We start from the raw sequence: 23,730 nt of genomic DNA, 5'->3' as shown, positions 1-23,730 counted from the left end.
AGGTAGTCTGATCAGCTGCAGAATCAAGCTGAATCCCAGAGGCAGGAATGGAGGCTGGTGTCTAACACCCCCTGCCTTCACTTCCCCACCTGGCCTGCTGCTTGCTGCCTACTTGACCTCGAACACATTGCTTGGCCTCAGCTTCCCCATCCATAAACTTGGAATAGGACTATTTACTTCATAAGGTTGTTAGGGCAGAGTCAGTTTCTGATTATTTCTTTCATATCAGTGCCTCTTTCCCATTGAGTTTTTCTCCCTCTTATTCAATTAACTTTTTGTCCTTTTTACTTTGTCTATCATTTTTAATATAGAAGAAATAAGACATTTATGGATTAATGTTTTGCTTTTCTTGTTCCTCTTTGAGTACCTGTTCCTTTACCTCTCCCCAATGGCAAACAGTATCTCATATTTAGTACATAATTTATTTTGATATCTAAATATAGTTTATTACACATATAATAAATTACATGTATAATGTACATATATACACTTATTACATATATACTTATTAGTATATAATACTATATATAACAGTATTTTACATAAGGTATTAGTATACACATAACTATATTAGTATACACTATATTGGATTCACATGTGTGTATGTGTGTGTATCTATATATATATATATACATAAATTAAAATATAAATATAACCATAGTCTTTACATAGGACCCACTTAGGATAAAAGAATTAATAAAATATTACCTTTTCCTAAAAAAAAATGGTGAGGAAAAATACTTTCATTTCTCCCTATGAAGTTTTTAAATCTTTTATGTCATTTGTCAATTTTTTCTAATTGTCACTATAGGTCAGGCCCTGTACTAGGACTAGGAACTGGGGATGAAAAGGGGATGAGGACAAAAATGGACTTGTCCCCTTTGAGCTTACCTCCTAGTGGGAGGAGGCAGAAAATAAACAATTGAGCAAATAAATAAACACAATGACTGACCAAGAAAAAATTAAGAGTCACTCTTTAATGACTGGAGAAGAATAGTGGTTAACTTATAGCTGTTTCGAGAAAAGGAAGTAACATTTATTAACTAAGTTTCAGCTAGTTTATCTGTATGATTTCATTTAAATTGTGTAATAACCTTGTGTGTAGGTCCCTTTGATGGATGAAAAAATTTGAAGTTCACATCAGTCAACTAACTTTCCTCAGATGACCCCCCTGGCAAATTGAAGAGTAGACTTTTAATTCTTACCTCCTACTTCTTCCTCCTGCCTAACGATCTCTTTTCCAGTAGGAAAAGCATATATCTTCCAGTCTACCTTTACCACTATACATCCTCAGTTATGCTATTTTCTAGACGATTAATTATTTTATCTTAAAAGAAAGCTAAATTTCATCTTTCCCTTCACCTTAAGGGCAGGACTCTTTTATAGACAGCAGGACTGTACTCAAATTCTAGAGAATACTTTCAAACCACAGTTCTGCTTCTTGAGAGCTGTGTGATTTCTGGCAAGTCACTTAACCTCTCTGAGCCTCTGAGTCCTCATCTGTACCAGGAAAGAGTGTCAGCTTTAAGGTTCTATGACCTTGAATTTTGAGTGAGTAGGGTATGGGTTCGTGAATTTTAGTATACTTTGCACACTGATGTTACACACTGATGCAGAGTCTCTCTCTGGTGATGTGCCCAAGGGTTTGTAGAACTTGGGTCACTTCCTCAGGGGGTGGCTCAGAGGCCTTGGAGAACTAGCAACTTGAATCCTGAGTCTGTAGAAGAACCTCCCTTTCCTCTACATCTCACTCTCAATGATTTTTCAGGCTGGGGAAAAGTTTGCCTGTGGTACCCTCTGCCCTTGTGGGTAAAGGAGGCTCGGGGTGACTTTAGAGACTCCTCAGTGGAGATGGGAGCACCAAGGAATTATCATTTTCTTTCCCTTCAGTTGTCTGGATAAGCGTAGCTGTAATAAAGTATAGTTCAGGAGGGCAAAAACCATTTTGGAAGAAGCCTTGAAAGTGATTCAGTTTCAAGTCACAAGATCAATTACGCAAGGTTCTAGAACTCCTGATACTATTACAGCAGATCCATGGCATGAGTTCAGAAGGTGATTCAGGATGTCTCTTTCCTTGGATATTAAAGCTCATTACCTGAAAATTACTCAGCCTTGGCCCTTAGGGAAATCTTAAGTGCCCAGCCCAAATGGCATAATCCTATTTGAAATACTAAGATCTCATGATAATTAACAACGTAGAAAAAGAGAGGGCACTTGTCTGGGTTAGACCTCATCAATTTGATAATTTCCAACCGAGAGGACAATCATCTCCAGATAACTATATGTCTGTCATATAAAGGATCTGTAGACTTTTAGCTGTGTGCGTAAATTATCTCAAGAACACTAGGCTGCAGGAAGAAAAAGGGGAATATATTCTTTTTTACGTTCCTGCCTATAAGCAGTTTTGACCAAATGAACTCCGTTTGATGATCATTTCTATTCTTGCCTGCAGATTGGACTATGAAATCCTACTTCACAGGGATGTGATGCCGGTAGCATGAAACCATGTAACTAAAGGCCTCACATGGTGCTGGGCACAGAGTAGGTGTGGAGTGGATGTCAGTTCTCCCCCTCGTATTTTGCTCATTATATACCTGTCTGATGTCTGTTAGGTGCCAGGCTCTGTGCCTTACAAGCCATGGGGGAGATGTGCAAACTTGCCCTCAACAATCATGTGGTCCGGGAAGGAAGATGAGATGTGTAAATAGACAACTAACTGGTGGGGTTTGAGAGAGCCCATGAAATAGCACCCCTTTTCCTGGCTGAGTTGAGAACTAGGAGACTCAGAGAGGGACCCAGGCGTTGCGTAGATTCTGGACAATATGGCATCTGTTTGCCCAGGAAACTCGCTAGTTCTTCAGTCAGGTACTGCAAAGGCCCCAGTTATCACAACTTGCAACCTAAAGAAGCCCAGGCCTCCTATGGGAGAGCAGAATATTCAGGGGCTGATCAGAGGTGGGCGGAGGGCCTGTGGGTAGCTAGCTCACAGGAGGGTGGGGGGGGGGAATATTCCTACAGGTGGAGCCTTTTTCCATGTGGAAGCAAGAGACGGGGGAAAGGTGTAATGAAAGAAAACCCTAATAAAGTTTGTTTCCAATTTAAATGGAAGAACTAAGAACAACTGACATTAATACTAGTACCTCATTGCTGGTTGATTTATTTGGTTCCTAAATCCTGGCTCTGTCAGAATCACCTGTGGAGATTTAAAAAGTTATAAATACCTGGCTCTGCCCTGTGGGTATTCTAAATTAGAGGATTTGGGATGGGGCCCAGACCTCTGCATTTAAAAAACTCTCTACAGATCATTCTGACAGGCATCCAGGGTTTTGACCCACAACATTGAGCAATGTTGGTTTGGTTAATCTTAAAATACACACACACACACACACACACACACACACACACACCCCTCTTCTTTAGAGGAGGACCGATGAAGATTGCATTACACTTATGTGTGAATAACTCCTTCAGATCTATCTGTCTGCCAAAACAGATAAGAGAAAGTCAAGAGAGTAGACCAATCAAAAAGTAAGTCCTTCTTCTTTGTATCGTTTTTTTGTAGAAATGACCCTGCAGATATATTTGTGCTTATCTTTGTCCCATCCTTTGTATGCTCAAAGCCAGAATTTCAAAAGGCGGTTTTCCCTAGGGACATGGATAGACTCATAACATATTCAGCTGCGGACTTACCTAACCTTTAGTGAGTGCCTACTATGTGATAGCAACGGGGCTAAGCAATCTCATCTGTGTTTCCTCAGAGGAGAGAGAGAGGCTAAGAATGTAGTGAGACTAATGAAGGCACTATGACTGGTAAGAAGGTTTGGGGACCATGACTTCATGAAAGTCCACCTCAATGCTGATGAAGACATGGTAATGCCGTGGCATGGAAACACTAGAGGCCCTGAAAATTGCTACAACTTTTGAACATACATTGGGTTATATATTTTAAGAACTAAATCTATATAAATGTTCTTACCATTTCACTCATTAATCCAATTTCTGAGAATTATATTAAGGAAATACTTTTTAAAAAGTAACATGCTATAGGTAAGAAGAGAATAATTACCATATTTTAAAATTACAGCGACATCTAGAAATTGCAAAATATTAATCATTAAGGACATAAGTAAATTATTGCATAGTGACTAACCCCTTAGTAAATGTTACATAGACACTTAAAAGTGATCACTATAAAGTCTATGTAGCAATAGGTAAAATGCTTATGACAAAATGTCAGATGAAAAAATATGAGCCAGGGTGCTATATAAGAGTTATTCAGTGGCACTGGAAGGGAATGTGAAGATGGATAGTGGTTTGTGGGTTGGAGTAGTTGAATTCGGAGTGTTTTTTCCATTGTGGATATGGTGGATAAATATTATTTGAGTTACCCTGCATTCCTTTCTACCCTATATGGACCCAAAAGGAAAAAGAAACTTTTCACCCTTGGCCAGTGAACTGGGATGATGTATGCCTGAAGTTTTTGGTGGCTTTGCCCCCCTTTTTTTTCCCTGCCAGATGAAGAAAACCTGCCTCCAGTAAGAGATAACTGAAAGCTAGAGAGATGGATCAGGAGGCAGAGAGATGGATGGATGGATGTATAGATAAAGGGGTGGATAGATTGAAGGACCCACCTAATGACAGTTTATAAGTCCCTGCAACAAACCCCTAAAATTGTCACTTTTGTGAACCCACTGAATTCCTTTCTTATACTAGTTAATCTCCTATAGTCATTTGCAATTCAAAGAATTCTGACAACAGAATTGATTTAATTGCAAACATTTTTATTCTGTTAGAATTTGCCAAGGTTGTTATTTGTTTTTAAATAAACCTTTTTTTTTTTTTTACTTTCTGAAGTCACTGGAACAAGTTGTACTTGTGTGTAAATACTGCTTTTGTGAATCATTTCCCATTAAATTACTGATTGACTTTTGGTTTCTATTGAACTATAATTTCCTCCCTTGTCTTTCTCAGCTTTTCCTGCAACATCAGCCACATTAACTGTTTTCCCACATCCTGCTTTTGACAATAGATACCCTGAGAATGCTTCCAAAGGATGATCTGAAACACAGTGTGAATCCAAATCTGTACAAGGCAGGAATATGTGGGGAATTTTGAAATAAACAACAAACGTTAACTGGACACCTACTATATGCCAGGCCCTGGGACCACAACAATGAAAATAAAAGTGTCCAGAGTACCTGCCCTTCAGGTACTTCTAGCTGTAAGTGCATGTATGTAGTCATCGGAGGTACAGGGCCCGTCCAGCCTGGGACTTAGTACTTATTATATACTTGCTTAATGTCTCTGCCAGGGCAATAGGATTATAACCAACGTTTATTGAACTTTTACTCTGTGCCACACCTAAGTGCATTAATTATTGTTATTATATTATTATTTGCTGCAGAAAGCTTTATTGTTTGCCCTCGGTCCACCGCTGGGAGACGGCTCCCGGGGGCTACAGAGCTGCCTAGCGGCCCCCGCAGAGGCCCAGGCACGCGCCCCAGGGCCCTCCAGGGCTGCCGGGGCCCCAGGCGCGCTTGCGGCGGAGCCTCGGGAAGAGCCCCGCGCCCGGCGCGCCCGGGGGGCCCCGCCTGCCGAGGGGAGTCGGGCGTTCGCTCGCGCCGTCCGGCCGAGTCCGGCGGCGGGGCCCGGGCCGCGGTGCGGCGGGCGGCGAGGGGCTGGGCGCCTGCGCGGGCGGCCCCGCGGGCCTGTCGGGAGCGGCCGCGGGGCCTCTGCGCAGGCTCGGGCCCCCGGCCGCGGGGCTCGCGAGGCTGCCGCCCGGCCTCCGCGCCTGCATGTTGCGCAGCCGCGGGCGCCGTCGGGCTTCTCCGGGGCCGTCCGGCGGGGGGCGGGGCGGGGCGGGCGGCCGGAGCCTGGGCCTCGCGGTGGAGAGGGAGGCGGGGAGGCCGGCGGCGTGCGAGGCTGCGGGTGGCGGACGGGCCTCCGCCGCGGGGCCGGGGCCCGGCGCCGGAGAGGGTGCCGGCGGGTCCCGGGGGGCGGAGGGGGGCTGAGGAGAGGGTGGCGCAGTTTGTGTCTGGAGACGAGGTTGGAGGGTGGTCGGGCGGAGGCCGGAAGGAGGGGCGTCCCTGGGTCTGTGCCGCCCCCACACCGCTGGCGCGACGGACGGGCCCGGGGGCCGCCAGGGGCACCGCTTATATGCGTTCGTCATTCTTTTCCCATTTACCAGGTGAGGAAACTGAGGAGCACGAGGATATTTCTTGTGCCCACGTGGCCGAGGTGGATGTAACCGGAGGTAGTCTGGCTTCTTACCACCCAATAGCGCCGCTCACACGATATTGTGAGAAACGTGCTCAGAATTTGCTGGATCTGATCCTTACCTCAATTTTTGACATTTTAAAAAAAGTTATGAAATTAAATCTTGGTGGTGAGGAAGCCAGATAGCTGGCCAGGATGAGAAGGGAGAGTCCCTTCTCAACTTGTTGTACTTCGAGCTGTAGAGAAAAACGATCTGAAAAAATGAATTCATGAGTACATTCTCTTCCACAGATGTTTGTTGAGTGTCTGCTACTGAGCAAATGTTGTCAAAAGCCCTCAGTTTAGTATGGGTAGATGAAAAATAAGCAAATCCTTAAAATATGCCATAGCGTGGTGAGTCCTGTAATAAAGGAATTACAGAGGCACCGGGAGGGTACTGAGAGGAGGGGGGTAGAGAGGGGCAAAGTCCTGGAACGGTTGACAGGTAAGCCGAGCACTGAAGTATGGGTTCCTACTTCAGTGGGCACGAACACTGGGAGGGGAGCTGTGTGGGGGTGGTGTTGGAAGACCCTTTAGCCAGGAGGGCCTGCTTTTAAGCTCACTGCAAAAGTGTCTTGAGAACTGTAAATGGCTCCAAGTGCAGGACTGGAAAGAGAGCTGGAAGTTATGCAAACTAAAGGAAAGCATTTGGACTTAACCTTGCGATCAGGGTCCTATGAACTTTCTCAGTTGCATACACCTAATGGTAAAAACAACTTGAGCGTGTTAGTCTTCAAATATGTAATTATTTAATACTTCATACGGATATTTATTTATGAATGTACTGTCGTCCTAGTCTGTTGTATCTCTTACAAAATACATAGGGATAAGATTACATAGACAGGGCGCCTGGGTGGCTCAGTTGGTTAAGCGACTGCCTTCGGCTCAGGTCGTGATCCTGGAGTCCCGGGATCGAGTCCCGCATCGGGCTCCCTGCTCGGCAGGGAGTCTGCTTCTCCCTCTGACCCTCCTCCCTCTCATGCTCTCTGTCTCTCATTCTCTCTGTCTCAAATAAATAAATAAAATCTTTAAAAAAAAAAAAAAAAGATTACATAGACAATATTTAAAGATATTTCTTTCTTTGCTCGCATTAAAATATTCAAAATTAGAATGAGCAATGTGCTTGAAGGTTTGAAAACTTTGGTTAGTTTAATGCTTTGTGATAGGGTAATTTAAAGGACTGGTTTTAAGCTCAGTTTATTTTGATTTCTGAGTTTAATGAAAACAAGGTACTTCAAAAAGAGAATTCCAATCGAAGAAGTGTTTATTGGCAGGATTAACTAAATCACGATGCTATTTTTTTCAAATCTCAAGCCCTATGTTCAGGTTTTTCTTGACATTTAATTACTAACTTTCCATCTTCGCTGATGTTAATAAGTCATTCTTGCAAACTCTTTGGAAGGTGTTGCAGTTTTCATTTTTAGCAATTGGTTCAGACCCATGCATAGTCTTTATCTGGGAAGTTTTAAATAGCCTAGGGAATTCTGTTTCTAATTTTCTAATATGCAGATAGGAGAGTTTGTTTTTGTTGTTTTTTAAGTGAGACACATTCATATTATTTTCAGCCATCAACTCGTTAATGATGGGGAAATATTTCCCAAATGTATGAGTTATCTCTTGCTGTGTAACAGACTGTCCCCCAAATTAGTGGCCTTAAACAGCAGACATTTATCATCTCATCGTTTTTCTGGGTCAGGAGTTCAAGACTGGCTTAGCTGTGTTCTTTTTGTCTCAGGGCTGCAATAGAGGTGTTGGCCAGTTCTCCAGTCAAGGCTGGATTGGGGGAGAATCTGCTTTTAATGTCATTTACATGCCTGTTGGCAGGCCTTAGGTTCTCACTGGCTATTGGCCAGAGATAGTAGTTCCTTGCTGGTGGGTTTCTCCAGAAAGTGAGAATGAGAGAGGGCAAATAAGATGGAAATCACAGTCTTTCTGTGACATAATTTCAAGTAACTTTTTAAATATTTTGTTTGATAGAAGTCAGTGCCTACATCCAGCCTATACTCAAGTGGAGGGGATTATACAAGAACCTAGATACCAGGAAGAAAGGATGGGGGTGGGGTGGGGGAAGTGAGGGTGTGAGGGGGAGAGGGGCAGTCTCAGAGACTGCCTACTACACCCATTTTCAAAATAGCAGATTTATTTAGAAAAACAGTTATTATTTATGATGAATATGTCATCTTTACCTTGAAGAGATATATTAAGTGTATTTATTTTTCTGAAAATATCTGCATGATCCTGGCAGCCGCTAGTCATCACAGGAAAGGTCAGACAACTTGGGAGCCTCATCTTTTGCAAATAAAAAATGTGTAAGTTATCTTTTAGTCAGACAACTCTTTTAAGTATTTTACACAACATAACTGGCAAACCAGTATGGGTATAAACTTTTTAAATCTAATTTAAAAGAATCACAAAGAATCTACTTCATAAAGGACTTAATTTTATAAGATTAACCATGGATGACACCCTATTGTACATAGAATGCAATTCATTCCAATTACAGTAGAACTCCCTTTCTTCCTTTAGAGAACCTTAGGTAGGTCATGGGTGATTCACTTTCAAGGAGTGAAAAACAGTAACCAAAGCTCTGATCAGGAGTCTACAAAAGATTAAGAACCTCTGCTCTAGGTAATGGGTAGCTATCGAAAAATGTCAAGACGGAGAACATGAAGAGATTTAAAATTTAGAATTCTGCTTGGGTAGCAGGGTGGTGGGTAGCTTGGAGAGTGTGAGCCTGGAGGCAGGGAAAGTGGTAGCTGTTAGCTCCCCTGTGAGACAAAAAGTAGCGAGGGATTGAACCATGAAACTACAGCTGAGCATATATTCATAAAGGCAGTGTAGAAAGAAATCATGTCCTCTAAAGGAAATCATAATTCATATCTAAAACATTTCAGGTTCGGGGCCCCTGGGTGGCTCAGTTTTAAGCATCTGCCTTCAGCTCAGGTCATGATCTCGGGGTCCTGGGAGGGAGCCCCACGTGTTGTTGGGTTCCCTGCTCAGTGGGGAGTCTGCTTCTCCCTTTCCCTCTACCCGCCCCCCCCCCTTGCCGGTGTGTGTGCACACTCGCTCTTTTTCTCTCAAATAAATAAATAAAATCTTAAAAAAAAATAAAACTTTTCAGGTCCTCTTTCTTTCTTTTTTTAAAGATTGTCTTTTCTTTTTATATTATTATTATTATTATTCCTGGAGATTCAAGCTGGAAGAGAGGGACAGATTCAGAAAAATGAGTTGTCAATATTCTAAAAAGTCTAGTAATATAGTAAGAGAAGAAGGGTATTTGGAAAGAGAGGCTGTAGAGTGGTATTGGTGCCCCCAAATAAATGTGCAGTCTGATAAACATTTTTCTGGGTTGGAAAATATAATTGGTTTGAATTCCACATTTGTGCCATCTGTAAGAAAGGTGAGGTGTTTTCTGTTTCTTTTCTTTTTTTTCCCCTTCTAGCTTTTTAATTTCTTTCTTTCTGTCGTGCCCAGCATTGCTTTGGTTTCGTCTAGGTTGAGCTATCTCTGCTGGCCAGTCTCTTATCTCCCTCAAATAATGAAGGCACACATCTGTGGTGCTTTGTTCACCTACACTTCTTTCATGGCCCCTTCACCTACACTTCTTCTTTCATGGGTTCCTTGGGCACTGCTGGGACTGTCCCAGTCAGCTGGAAACGTCATCGCCGTGGCATTGTGGTCACCATGGATTCCCAAGGTGGTGGCTGAGGTTCCGATAAGGCGGTGAGAGGGGTACAGGAGTCCTGGGCATCATGCTTGTGGAGAGTCACGTGGAGAGAGAGAAGGGAGGCAGCTTCCTTTCAACAAGGGCCTCTTTCAGTCCTTGCACGGCCTTGTGTTTCCCAAAGCCCAGACTTGCTAAACCGATCCAGAAACAACAATCTGAACACACTGGCCTTTCCCTGCTGCCTCCATAGAGGCTGAAGTTATCCCTGCACCCTGGCCAGGGCACCCTCCCGGGGAACGTGGAGCCAGTGTGCTGTGGGAGTCCAGGCTGGTGTTGGGGTTAGCAGCTGCTCCCCCACCCATGGGCCCCTTCTCACTGTCAGCAGAGTCCGGGCCCGAGGGTGGGTGGGGAGGGGGCTGTGCAAGACCCATCATTCTGAGTGGGGAGAGTCGGCAGGACACGATGGATTGTTCCTATGAGATTATCTTGACAAGTAAGATTTATTTTGGCTGTCAGGGCTGACGAAGTGAGCCCTCAAACTGCAATTATTTTCAGCCCGGCTGGTGTTAGACCTCGACAGCAGAGCTCCTGGCAGGTGGAAGAAGGTGTTTGGGGAGCCCCAAGAAATCTGACCTCTTTTCCATAGCTGTGTCTTGGGAAAAGAGCTCTTCGTTGGCTTAAGGGTCTAGTTTCAATCTTGTGTGGTGATTGTTGGGGCTTGTGCACTGGGTATTTCATGCAATTTTCTATTTGAAAAACAAAGGTTTACAAAGACAAGGTTTTTTGTTTTGTTTTGTTTTTTTAAATTTTAGGTATAGGCATGAGAGATTCTTCCCAGAGGCTTCCCCTAATCTGCCTCCTTCTTGAGCAAGACCCCACAGCTGCAGTGTGGAGTTGGGTACAGCTGGACTGTAGTCTCCTGCAGTGACTTATTAATTGTGGGACCTGGGCACGTCGCTTCTCTTCTCTAGGCCCTGTTTTCTCATCTGTAACAACAGCTGCTTTATCATAGGTTGGAATTCCTTAATCAGCAAGGACTGGAAGTAATGAGTGAAGTACGAGAATAGTGCCTGTCATGTCGAATGCACTTGTTAAAGGAGAAATATTATTTTACTCTCAAAATTGTCCCCAGTGTGGCCTGCAGGGCCTTCGTGGAGGAATGAATCAAGGTTTCTTGAAAGGGCTATGTGTGTGTCTTGTGACCTGTGTAAGGAACATGACCAGCTTAGTCAAGAAGTATTTATAACAGTACCCACTGACAACACCGTGCTGACGTATTAGGGATCATTGTCCAAAAAGCAAAAACATAAGCTTTAATGACTTCTAGTCATTACAAACTTGCCATCATATGTGGCAAGACATGTTAACAAAAACATTCATAAAATGTAACTTTTTAAATCATAGATAGGTTTGTAGTTCTCTAGCTCTTATAATTTTTAGTAGTGTTAAAAAAAAAAAAAGTTCTGCCATTACTCCTAGATGTCTCTACCTTTCGGTGATTGAGATGAGGCCAATAAGTCACTTCCAGGGTTTTGAAGTTATTTGGGGTTGGGGCATTCACATTCCTACTTCTGGTAAAGGTAAATAGAAAGCTGACTCATTACCCGATCAATGCAGATAAGCATGTGAGGTAGAGGAGCTTGCTCCGTAATTTATGTCCGCCTTCTAATCTGATTCAGCTCTCCGGTTCTTGTCAACCATGTGGGTGCTAAGGTGTTCTGGAGAAGTTTGCAAATTCCCTCACTTTTGCCCTCGGCTACTGAGGGGTCACTCTTTCTGCTGCCCCCTACTGTCTTGCTTTGCTGTCTGGTCAACTCTGCAGTCTGCCCAGCACCCCACTGCCCTTTAGAACTCTTTTCCTTGAAGCCTTTCCAAACAGGTGCCTATCTTTATATAGCCGAGACTGCCTTTTGTGTCTCCGTATCCGTCACTGGGTGTTTACCCGCATTTATCCGATCTCCTCCAGGAGAGCTCAGGAGGCTAGGGATCCAGGGTTGGTTTTCATGTAATGCCCCACATTGTTATGGATTACATGAATTTCAGAGACAAGAGATAAAAGGCATGTTGGGGAAAGCTCACAATACACTTCTTTTGTTTTTTAGGTTAGTAGTTCTTATCTTGGCCTGATATCTTCTTGTTAACTAAATACTTATTAGGCAAGGTTCTGAATTTTTCTGGCAGGAATGTGCACAAGTTTGGACTGGTAGACGATTCATGGACTAAGGAATTTAAATGTCCTGGTGTACTGCGAAAAGTCAGAGACATAGAATTAGGAAGTCCTGCGCGGCAGAATCAGGACCTGAGGGCTGGCAAGGCCTCTTTGAAGTTCCCCGTTGCTCTCCCCATGGACGTGGGACAGGTGGCGGGAGCTGAGTGCTCTGAGGCGGGGGGTTGGAGGAATGAAGAATAAGAGTGCTTATTCCACTCCTAGCCTGATTCAGTGGGTAGTGGTGGTAATTACTACCACTTACTGAGACCCTTTGTCCACACACGGTGCTATTTTAAAAAAAAGACACACAACATTATCTTATTTAATCCTCACAAAACGCCTCAGTTTTACACAAGAGGACACAGAGGCCCAAGGTCACACAGTTAGTAAAGGGTACAGTCAGGCTAGGCATCCAGGTCTGTCTGATCTTAAAGAATGTGTTAAGGCTCGTTCTCACCTATTTATCTGTTCATTTTGACTTTTGAGCTTTTTTCTTCCCCCACTGGGAGGGAGGGTAACCTAACATGTTTTAGCTGATGAGAACTTGCGTTATACGTAGGGCTTAGCATGCTAGGTGCGTTTGCAGTACATTTTTGTCAAGTGAATGAGTGAGCCCGTTCTAGGCATATGTGGTGGGAGATGGAACTGAGTTGAGCGGTATCTGGGAAGGAGCCCTGTTGAGGGGGGTCAGAAGGAGGCCTCTCTGACTAGCTATGTGATCTTGGGCAAGTTGCCTAAACTCTGTGGGCCTCAGAGCCTGTAGAGCATAGTGGGCTGAGGGACAAACAGTGTGTTCTCTCCGATGCTCATTCTTGTGAGGCACGGGGAAAAGTCTACATCCCGTCGGGCGTGTGTGTTCATAGTCAAAGAGGGGAGACCGAGTCAACTGTCCATGCCTAGGATTCTGCTCTCTGTTTTTATCTCAGAGACCTGTGTTTGTGATTTATGGTAAATGCGTCTCTTTTTCTGTGCCATTTCTCTCATTTGACAAAGAGAGCAATATTTGCATACTTTCTTGCTTAATATATTTGTTATGATCCTCAAAGTTTCATAGAAGATAAATTTTTAGTAATAATGTGATGAGGCTTAATGATTATAAAAAGTTGTCCCTAAATATCATCTAGTGAAAACCTTTCTCAGCCAGGAAGTGCTGAACTGTGATGGCGTTGAATATTCTGGTTTAACACAGATGTTTGTTTATTTACTTATTTATTTTTAAAGATTTTATTTATTCATTTGAGAGAGAGAGAAAGAGGGAGAGAACTGAGGGGAGAGGCAGAGGGAGAGGGAGAGGCAGACTCCCCGCTGAGCAGGGAGCCCGATGCAGGCTGACCCCAAGACCTGGAGGTCATGACCTGAGCCTAAGGCAGATGCTTAACTGTCTGAGCCACCCAGGCGTCCCAACATAGATGTTTTAATATCTTGAAAATATCAGTGCTTGTAGTAGTTGAAGAAAGGCATCAAGAAAATCACAGATTATTCAGGTACAATACACAATTTTCCCAAGTCTACCTTTAATTGAATTCACTGACAATTCCTAAATTGAAATCATCTTTAATTACAACATTATTCTTGTTTTATAGAGTAAATTGTTTCAGTGAGAAACTAGATTTCAGAGATAGGTGAATATTATTAACATCATGTAACCACTTGTAAAGGGCCAACTTTGATTTTGATGGTCTTGCCTATTTTGTGGTCTTTTTCTGAGATTCTGATGATCAGAATATACACATTCCAGAAACAAAAGTGTCCTTAGGGAGTGACGTGAAACCATTAGTGTGAATGACCAGGTACGGGAGGAAGAGAGACTGTGTGTTGAACGCTGGATTCCTTGTTATTTAGAATGCATCAAGAGGAAGACATTAGCGGATTTTATGAGGAAGAAAGCAGACACAGCAGTTGAGTTACTTACAGAAGGCCACACGGATAATAAGTGGCAAAACTGAAAGGAAACCCCAGATCTTTTGAGCTTCTCTTTAAGTAATTGTTTACTCTACCACCCCCTGACATTGGTCCCTGTTTCTCTGAGAGCTGACAACCCTTTCTTGGATTTGTAAGATTTAGACAAAGGACAACTTCATTGCTTAAATGAAGTAAAGAATTAGTCACTTCATCCACTCATGAGAGATGGTTGGAAAGGGCAAATGCTTTTGAGAGTTGGGTGGGTAAAAAGCTTTGCTGGGCGAAATCTGTTTCTGGCATTATACCCCAGAATGTAGTGGTTAACTTACAAAATGGGTGATGGTGGGGTTTGCAAGGAGGGCAAGGATAAGGGGATTTAAGGGAGGAGTATTTCAAGATGGCAGAGAAGGATTGTGTCTCTCGTCTCTCAAAGGTGTCTTATTTGACGGAAGCCTGTTTCCTTCTAGAGAATTCTTGTATTAGAAGGGCTTGTGATGGATCTTGCTTCCAGGTGTCTCTTTTAGAGATCTGTGCTGTCCAGTCTTTCTCCTCTCTTGTTAGTTTCATGTGTCCAGAGGTGTTTTCATCTGTCTCCCCTGCATTCTTACTGCTGGAAGTTGAGCTGACTTCATCTCCTGCTGCTGTTAAACTGACCCCCCACCCAACCCTGGTTAACCCCAAGAAAGAGCCTAAGACAAAGGTACCTATTGGAACACATTGTTTTGGCCTCGTTGTCTTCATAGTCCCATTTGTAGGGGACAGGTTATCTTGGTTTCTCCCACAGTTGGTTTGGAAGCCTGCTCAGCTGCCCTTGTCGCTCAGCTCTCCAGGGTCACTTTTGTCATCAACCAAATATTGAAGCAGGTGGGACTAGCCACCAGTAATGAGACCCACAGTGAAAGAAAGTGACTCAGTCCTGGCAGTTCAAGTCAGGTTTGAAAGAGGTGACCAGGGGCATCCAAATGCCTCCTTGTGACTTTTACAGCAGAGGGCCTTTGAATGGCTTCACCCCCAAAGAATGTGCCATCCAGTGTCATAGATGTGACTGGTTCAGTGTTACTGGACGTACCCTCCTGCAGTCTCCTCTCATAAAGCCACCTGGCCTGAGTTGGCTACTGGAGAACCAGGTCTCCGGGCTCTTGCTAGAGCAACTCCAGCATGCACGGGAGAGCTCAGGTTCAGGCTGACGTTTAGGCACAGATACAAAACTCTGGTTGCAGTGGAAGATTCAAATGAGGCCAATGGCGAAAGAAGTGTGTTATAAAGCGCTCCTGTTTCTGAGTTTTTCTTACACAGTTTCCTTTTGCTAATCTGTTCACAGTCATTCACATGTTGCTCACTGAATGTCCCTCAACATGCACAGTTCTGTCTGCCTTGCTTCTCTTTCTCCCCAGTCTCAGAACACCCGCTGGGTCACATTAACCCACCCTCCAAAAATCTAGGAAATTGCCCAAGTAGTCAGTCTACCCTGCCCAGCTGGGCACTATGACTGCTTAAATTTATGTAAAGGAAGAATAATCCAGTGGGAAAATACCCTATTATATGAAAGAAGACATGAGTTCTAAGCCAAGTTTCATAAGGTCATGGTTATGTGACTTTGTCTCCTTTGGTCAAGTCACTTCATTTCCTAGTACCTCCAGTTTTAATCTTGTGTGATAAAGGTAAGATGCTAGTCACATCCCTATGTACAGGGATGCTATGAAAAGTAATAAACCAATGCATGCCAATATAAGACCTTCTTTGAAGTAAATCCTATGTAAAGTGAGTAAATTGAGGTTATTGTCACAGTGATGTGAGTGAATGTACATGCTCAGCAAGTCTTGACTATATAAACATAGGGAGGTAGAAGAGATGTGTTTTTGTGTTAGAAAGAATAAATGGCCAACCGCCACCCCCCTTTTTTTTGATTTTCAGGGTGTGTGTGCATTAACATTTTTTTAATTGCCCAATTCCTGCTTGTGAAGCTTTTGCTAAAACCGGTCAGTTTAGACTATCTGGTGAACAACCATATCCTCTTGTTATTGATGTTTTAAAAGATTTAAGTATTTTGACCGAAATGCTAAAGAACAAAGTCAATTGTTTAACTAAAAAGACAATGTAAATATTTGTGTAGGTATTTGGAGTATCTATTTTCACAGTCTCAATACTTCCTTGCAAATGTTTGAGAAAGAGTTAGAATATGGCTCTTTGAAAAGCGTGGGAAATTAAGGATGAAATAAAAACCTGACCATAGACTTCCTTCCTCAATTTTGAGTGAGATCTCATTGAGGTTCTCTTATAATTGGATGTGGACTTCATTAGCTTTGAATGTGACTTCATACTGCTTATTTTTGGAAACTATTAATTGCATTTTAATAGAGACATGGTTTACAGACATGGAAATACAGTTCTTGGAAAATTTAAAAAAAATGTGGCTTCCATTTTATTCCTCTTTGCATTCACTCATTCCCAGGCTCTGCAGATCAATTTAAACTTCCTAATTTTGTTTATTAGTCATTCACTTTCTTGTTTGAGCTTTTGATCATTTATTCCTTTATTAGGTCATCTATTCATTTATTTATACATCTATCATCAAATATTCAATGACCTAATAATATGTGCCCATCACAGTTTTAGGTGTATTTATATTTTATAAAAGTGTGGGTTTTTTTTTTTTTTAAGATTTTATTTATTTATTTGACAGAGAGAGACACAGTGAGAGAGGGAACACAAGCAGGGGGAGTGGGAGAGGGAGAAGCAGGCTTCCTGCGGAGTAGGGAGCCCAATGTGGGGCTCAATCCCAGGACCCTGGGATCACGACCTGAGCTGAAGGCAGACGCTTAACGACTGAGCCACCCAGGCACCCCTAAAAGTGTGGGTTTTTATTTAGGCATATTTCTTTTATATTTGGCAAACCAATTGCCTTACAGCACATCCTGAACCCTGGAGAGACATATGACGAATATGCCTTAGTGTGGAAGTAAGTGAATGTCCACAAATGAGGTGGAACCCGTGTTGGGGAAGGTGGGCCATAGGCAGTGGCCAGCCATAGCGCTGGTTAAGGCTGGTTAAGGCGACATCATCAGTACCGTGCTGTGGGCACCTGGTGCTGCTCACAGATGTTTCCTGCCGCACAAACTAGTTTAATCCTAACAATAACTATTCGCATTCTCATTTTAGAGAGGAGGCAATGGAGGCAGAAAGCCTCAGTTGCAGTAGTGTTCTCAAAGTTACAGAGCTTATTAACTGCAGGATTCAGAAGAAGCATGTTACAAATCTCAAGCGTTTCTGAAAATTAAAGTAGACAAGTCATGTAAAGTGATTACGTCTCAATAACCATTAGAAAAGACTACAGAGTCATCTTTTTTATGACTGTACTAAGTGACTGATTTAAAATGTGGCCCCCGGGCGCCTGGGTGGCTCAGTTGGTTAAGCGACTGCCTTCGGCTCAGGTCATGATCCTGAAGTCCCAGGATCGAGCCCCACATCGGGCTCCCTGCTCGGCAGGGAGTCTGCTTCTCCCTCTGACCCTCCCTCCTCTCATGCTCTCTCTCTATCTCATTCTCTCTCTCAAATAAATAAATAAAATCTTAAAAAAAAAAAAAATGTGGCCCCCGGGGGGGATTTGAATCTGCTCTCTATGAGCTGTGGGACCAGGGATAAGGTTGTTTCTCTCCCCTGTGCCTCCGTTTTCTCATCTGTAAATTCAGGAGGCGGATTAGGAGGGTTAAATGAAATAATAAATATGAATAATTTAGCATAGGTCTGACACATGATAAACACTTAATAAATATCAGCTATTTATTATTATTATTATTATTATTTTCACTATCACTGTATTTCCACTCTTGCCCACAAGAGAGGCAAAGGCTGATAAAACAGCAGATGAAATTACTTTTTGACTCACACAAAGTCAGCAAATTGAACCTCATGCAACTGAAACATCATATTTTATGAAATTGATAAATTTCCCACAGTATATCATACAAGTTACTGTAGTGCCTAAATTATATGATGCCAAGAAGCAATTTATCATGCAAGAATAGAACGCTGAGAGAATAAGTGATTCTTTGCAATTCAGTTTGTATTTAGTGAGCATCTTTTGTGTGTCGAGCACAGCGGTGCTGTGCTTACTGCAGGGGTAAGGCAGGTGGCTCACGAAAGGGAACCCATACATGGTTCCTCCACTGCCAAGCATACAGTTCTGTGGGTAAAACAAGTCATATACAGACCAAAGATTACATAGCAAGACCTGACAGATGGGGAAAGTGAGATAACCATTGCTTTAGAATCAGAAGGGAGAGGCCATGTTTGCAGAGTCTTTAGGAAAGCTCCATGTAGGTAATGGGACCACTGTGAGCGGCAAAGAAGTGAGAAGTGCATCAGAAGAGGTGAGCAGTTATGATGACTAAGAGTTGAGGAAACTTAGGGGACGGTTTTTTTTTTTTTTTTTAAAGATTTATTTACTTATTTGAGAGAGCGAGAGCACGCACGAGTGCTGGGGGGAGGGGCAGAAGGAGCAAGAACCCAAGCAGAAACACAAGCAGAGCCCCACTCGGGGCTCCCTCCCATGACCCTGAGATCAGCGTCCTGAGATTACCACCTGAGCCGGCCACTCAACTGACTGTGCCACGTAGGTGCCCCTAGGAGACAGATTTCAACAACAAGTCAAGAAAGTTGAAATCAGTCGGTTAAGCATCTGCCTTCTGCTCAGGTCATGATCCCAGGGTCCTGGGATTAAATCCTGCATGGGGCTCTTTGCTCAGCGGGGAGTCTGCTTCTCTCTCTGCCTGCCACTCCCCCCCCCCCCCCCGCGCTTGTGTTCCCTCTCTCTCTCCCTGACAAATAAATGAATAAAAATCTTAAAAAAAAGAAAGTTGAAATCATTTCAATTTTTTAACATCTTTGAGCTCAGAATTTACTTTTTGAGATATACATGGCCTAGAAAAAAAAAAAAAAGCATGGGCTTTGGAAAAAAGATAATTTGATGATCTCAGTCCTGCATTTATTAGCTGCGTGACCATATCAATATATTTAACCTTCCTGGGCCTCTCTTTCCTCCTCTGTAAATGAACATATTTCTTGTTCTATCTAAGTAGCTAATTATGAGGCTCCAGGGAGATGAGGGCCCTAACTGTGCCTCGAGGCCGCACAGAATTCTGTGAGTGTAGAGATTTTGCAGCAGGGTCTGTTTTTAAGGGACCTACCTTTTACTGGCACCACTCCCCCCCCAACTTGAAAGACATGTGTAGCCTAAATAGTATACAGAACAAGCTTTTCCTTGTATAGCAGTTCCCCCCCCCCCCCATTAAATACTTCTGAGTTCTTGGTCATTCTTTTATAAACCACTTCCTTTTGTTGAAATATTGAACTAGTCTTGATGTAGAAACTGGCTGTTGGCGCAATGGTGAATGAGCCAGTTTGTTAAAATTACTGCCTGATCTTCGGAGAATGGTGGTCTCTTCTCGTTCTTGGTCAGAGATTACAACTACCTCCCAGTCATAGAAACTCAGCCTTAAATACTTCTAATTCACCACATCTTGCTGTTCTGTAATTCTAGCTTGCAAAATAAGCTCTCCTAAATATATCGGATGACTACTCCGGCTTGTTATGCTTTCAATTTCTTACATCTTGGGTTATTTGAAGATGTTTATATTTACCTAATCCCCAAGCAGCCCCAGGGGAAAGCAGGCTGCCACCAGGCTCCACGCTTGCTGTCTGCACTCACTGGCCAGGAGGGACAAGATTCACTTCCCTTTGTTTATCACACAGGTCACTACATTTCTGACTCAGCTGCACATTCCTTCCTCTGTGATACTCTAATTGGAATCATTGCTACTCTCGATACCCAAATGCTGGGTTAGTTTTATTTGCCTTTACGTTCTTTTTTCTTCTCTTTGGAAAGTCTAATACCTTGGCCCTTTTCTATTCTCCAAAAGGAGTTAAAAACTAATATAAACTGATCTTCAGGTTATGTGACTGTAGGTTTAATTAGAACAATTGGTATTAGTCCACATGGCTGGGCGATTGGAGGAAGGAGGAAAGAAGCTGTTATAAAATTGTAATATATGTTTAGGGACGCCTGGGTGGCTCAGTCGGTTAAGCGTCTGCCTTCGGCTCAGGTCATGATCCCAGGGTCCTGGGATCAAGTCCCGCATCGGGCTCCCTGCTCCGCGGAGAGCCTGCTTCTCCCTCTGCCTCTGTCTCTCTCTCTGTCTCTCATGAATAAAAAAAAAATAAATAAAAAAAAATAAAATTGTAATATATGTTTAAAAACAAAGTTATAGTTTTCATCTTTTCCTTATTCTTTGATGCAATGTATCTTGTACTTCAAGGTTAAAATGTATCTTCCTCTCCTGAAATCTTGGATATAAACCCTTGCTTCCTAGTCTTTTTTTTTTTTTTTTTTTTATGGGATACCCGACAGCCAAGGCAGAGGTTGAATTGACAACATAGGTTAGGCACCCTTTGCTGTTGAAGGAAAACCTTGTTTGAAGGATTAAAGCTTTAATTGTGCTGTGCTGTCTGATCCACCCTCCTTCTTTCCCTCCTCTGTCTTCCCCTTCTTCTTCTTCCTCCCCCTTTTGCTTTGCAGTGCTCTTCATAACCACTTCTCCCCTGGCCCAGTAGGATCTAGAACTCCAGGATGGCACCCTTCTACCTAGAGGGCTCTGGGCAGGGCTCCTGTCAGCCTCAGAGGGAGTGGTCTGCTGCTAGAGGTTTCTCTTTAAGCTGTCAGACTGCCGGGAGCACGATGTTTTGGTGTGTTTGCAGCCACTTCCTATTGCAGAATTTGGGAAGTGAATCTGGTAACTGCCTGAACCGAAATACTTCCCCTTACTCTCTACAGCAACGAGAAGTTACCTGAAATCGATGCCGACTCTTTGGAGTAAGGACAAAACGCTGTATTTTAAGGAGGCCACAGTGAACAGGGCAAGAACCTCAGCTTCATCAGCTGGACCTGGCTACACAACTTACCTTAGCTTGAGTTTCCTCTTACATCAGATGAACAGATACTATCTTCCTTACATAATTGTTACGAGAAGGCAATGAGGTAACTTAAATGAAATGCCAGGTACTTGGGAGGCACACTCAGTAAGTGGTAGTCATTTCTCTTGTGGAAAATATATGCTGTTTTATATCCATGTTGTGGACTATGCCTCCTGAAGTTTGTTTTTTGAGTTGCATTGGTGTGGTTCGTATTCTAGTATAGCCCCTGTACTCTGGGTAGGTGTTTGTGTCCACCTTCCCCAGCAGAAGGAAAAGTCCTGGGAGGAAGAGAGGCTTGGGGTGCTCCTCATTGTGCTGAGGTAGAGAAGCATAGGGTGCAGGGCCTAAGAGCTCAGGCTGAGCTGGACTGGCCGGGTTCAAATGCTACTCCTCAGCTGTTAGCTGTGTGACCTTGGACAAGTTGCTCTGCCTCTCTGTGCTTCAGTTTCCTCATCTGTAGAATAGGGATAATAGCGTATACTACCTCAGGGAGAGTTTGTAAGAATTAAAAGAAAAATATTCATGAGTATATGACAGAGGCTTAGGACAGTGCCTGGCTCAGGTTTTACTAGTCACAACACACATCGGACTGCCCACCCCATGGTGAGTGTTCCCCAAAGGCAAACTTGTAGATGAGTGGGTGGTAGAGCCTCCCTCTGTCCCTGTGCTCTACAGGGGCCCCAACTAAAAGTGAGAACTGCACATGCTGATAAGAGATAAAGAGTACTGAGTAAAATTTAGGCTCCTGTTCATGCGGGAGCATTTCTGGGAGGCAGGACCTTGACTGGGACCCTACATGCAGAGTCTAGCTCAGCACAGTGTGCCCCATAGCATTCACTACCCACATCATCAATATTTTAGACTGTCACCTGCAAATGGTTGCTGCATGCCTTCAGATGGGGCACTTAGGTCTCTGTCAGAGATAACATATTTCTCCAGTTCCTGGCCCTCCCCATTGCACCCCCTACCCCCATGCTCCTTCTTCACTTGGTGAATTCCTACTTGCCCTTCAAGTCTCAGCCCAGTTGGGATTTCTTCTAGGAAGCCTTTACAGGCCTCCAGCGAGCTTCTGCAGGCCCCTCTATTTCCCTCTCATTGGGGACCCCAGGGTTCCTGGCTATATCCACTTTGGCAGTCAGTTCTGTGGGGACAGGACTGTGTCCAGCTTGCTGTGCTATATTTGTAACTCCTGGCCTCTGGCATAATAGATTCTAAAAATATGTTTCACAAATGATACATGGAACACTAGAAAGTGCTATGGGATGTAAGCAGTTTCTAAGAGACATTATCCTTGCACTCAGTAAGGTCACCATGCCAGGGGGGGTAGGGGGGACACATGAGAACATAGCTTTAATGGGAACATACCCATGCATTTTACAACTACAGAAAAAAAAACAAGTAGGCAGGCTCATAACACCTGATTTAGAAAATAGTCCTATTATATGTAGTGTTAACCCAAAACCTCAGTGTTCAGTTTAGGGTAGAATTTGGGGATACAAATTGAATGGGGGATTCAGCACAGATAAACCACAGAATAAAGACTGATTAAATATTGTACATTTTTTCTTGTAATAGCTATCCCTTGCCTATTTATTGACAGTCCATCTAAAGGAAGCCAGCTCGGAAAGTTTAACCCATCGTATTTTTAGAAGTACTTAAGTGAACTCTAACAACTCCTTGAGAGTTATGGCAACGTCCAGGACGTTTTTTGTCTTTGTTGGGCATATGATATATTACACCTGCTGGGCTCAGTGTCTTTTAAGGAATTCTGCAGATCAAGTGCCAGGCCGTGACGGGAGACTTGTTCTGAAGCAATCATCAGCCAGCTGGAAACAACAATTAAAAATATCTCTAAGTTTGCTCAGAGTGTTGTCCACAATGCCCCCTACGTGTCCTAGAATTGTTTCCGCAGAGCGCATGCCCGTATCACACTTGACACCTGCTAGGGGCGTCCAATCAGGTTGAGGGGTCTACCTGCAAGCCTTTCTGCAAGAAAATTAAAAGAAAAAAAGAAAATCCTTGTTGAGCTTTGACTCTGTGCTTATAATGCCTTTTATACCCCAAAGAATTGATATCTTCCAGATAAAATGTGAAGTGCAGCACAAAGACATGTGTCTATATCAAGTATGAGAACATGCTGGGACTTTGGAGCCGTTGTGAGACCTTATACAACTGTGTATAATTTGGCCATTTTAATAAATTACATGATATTTTGTTCTAATAAATGAAACTCCCCATTCTTGTTTTTCTTTCTCAACTGGAGGAAACTAGAAAAAGAAGGACTATTTTTGCTTTGGGATTGGATTTATTTTTGGCTTATTTGTTGATCCGGGGGCATGTTACAAGCCTGTGTGGGGAGAGGAAAGCCTTAAAATCTGCAGGACGAGGCTTCCCGTCCTGCCTCTGGCACCAGTCAGGCACACATACTGGGGTGAGTCGCCTGCCCACCTGATGGGCAGTTTCCTCATCCGAAAGGCAAGGATAATGTATTTACCTCGCATGGTTGGTCTCAGTGTCCAGGACATACTTGGCAGCGAGAATTTTAAAATCTGACCACAGGTTGCTTTTTTTACATACATATCTGTAGAAGAAAACTGGGCTTGGGCCATAAACCCAGAGTTTTGGTTCTGCTACTTCTTAGGTTTGAACAAGTTAACTCAGAATGGAACCTTGACCCAGAAGGACTTTGGAGGATCATCCAGTCCAGCTCCTTTGACTTACAAATGAC

General features: G+C 43.3%; 1 long non-coding RNA gene across 3 annotated transcripts in view; it reads left to right on the top strand.

The window, feature by feature from the left end:
• Positions 1–3,388: 3,388 nt before the first annotated feature.
• LOC123843815 (uncharacterized) overlaps positions 3,389–23,730 on the top strand; it is a 254,193-nt gene continuing 233,851 nt past the window's right edge. For 2 of the 3 annotated variants that reach the window (XR_010411541.1, XR_010411542.1), the window contains exon 1: positions 3,389–3,528. This is a non-coding gene — a long non-coding RNA (uncharacterized LOC123843815). The remainder of the gene's footprint in view (positions 3,529–23,730) is intronic. The other variant, XR_010411543.1, reaches the window with a different exon arrangement.

The sequence above is a fragment of the Mirounga angustirostris genome, unplaced genomic scaffold (assembly GCF_029215605.1).
Source record: "Mirounga angustirostris isolate CCGP_5_RB_7025 unplaced genomic scaffold, mMirAng1.0.hap1 SCAF_5, whole genome shotgun sequence".
NCBI lineage: Eukaryota > Metazoa > Chordata > Mammalia > Carnivora > Phocidae > Mirounga > Mirounga angustirostris.
The sequence above is the reverse complement of the archived record's forward strand: the minus strand, read 5'-3'. Positions and strand labels throughout refer to the sequence as shown.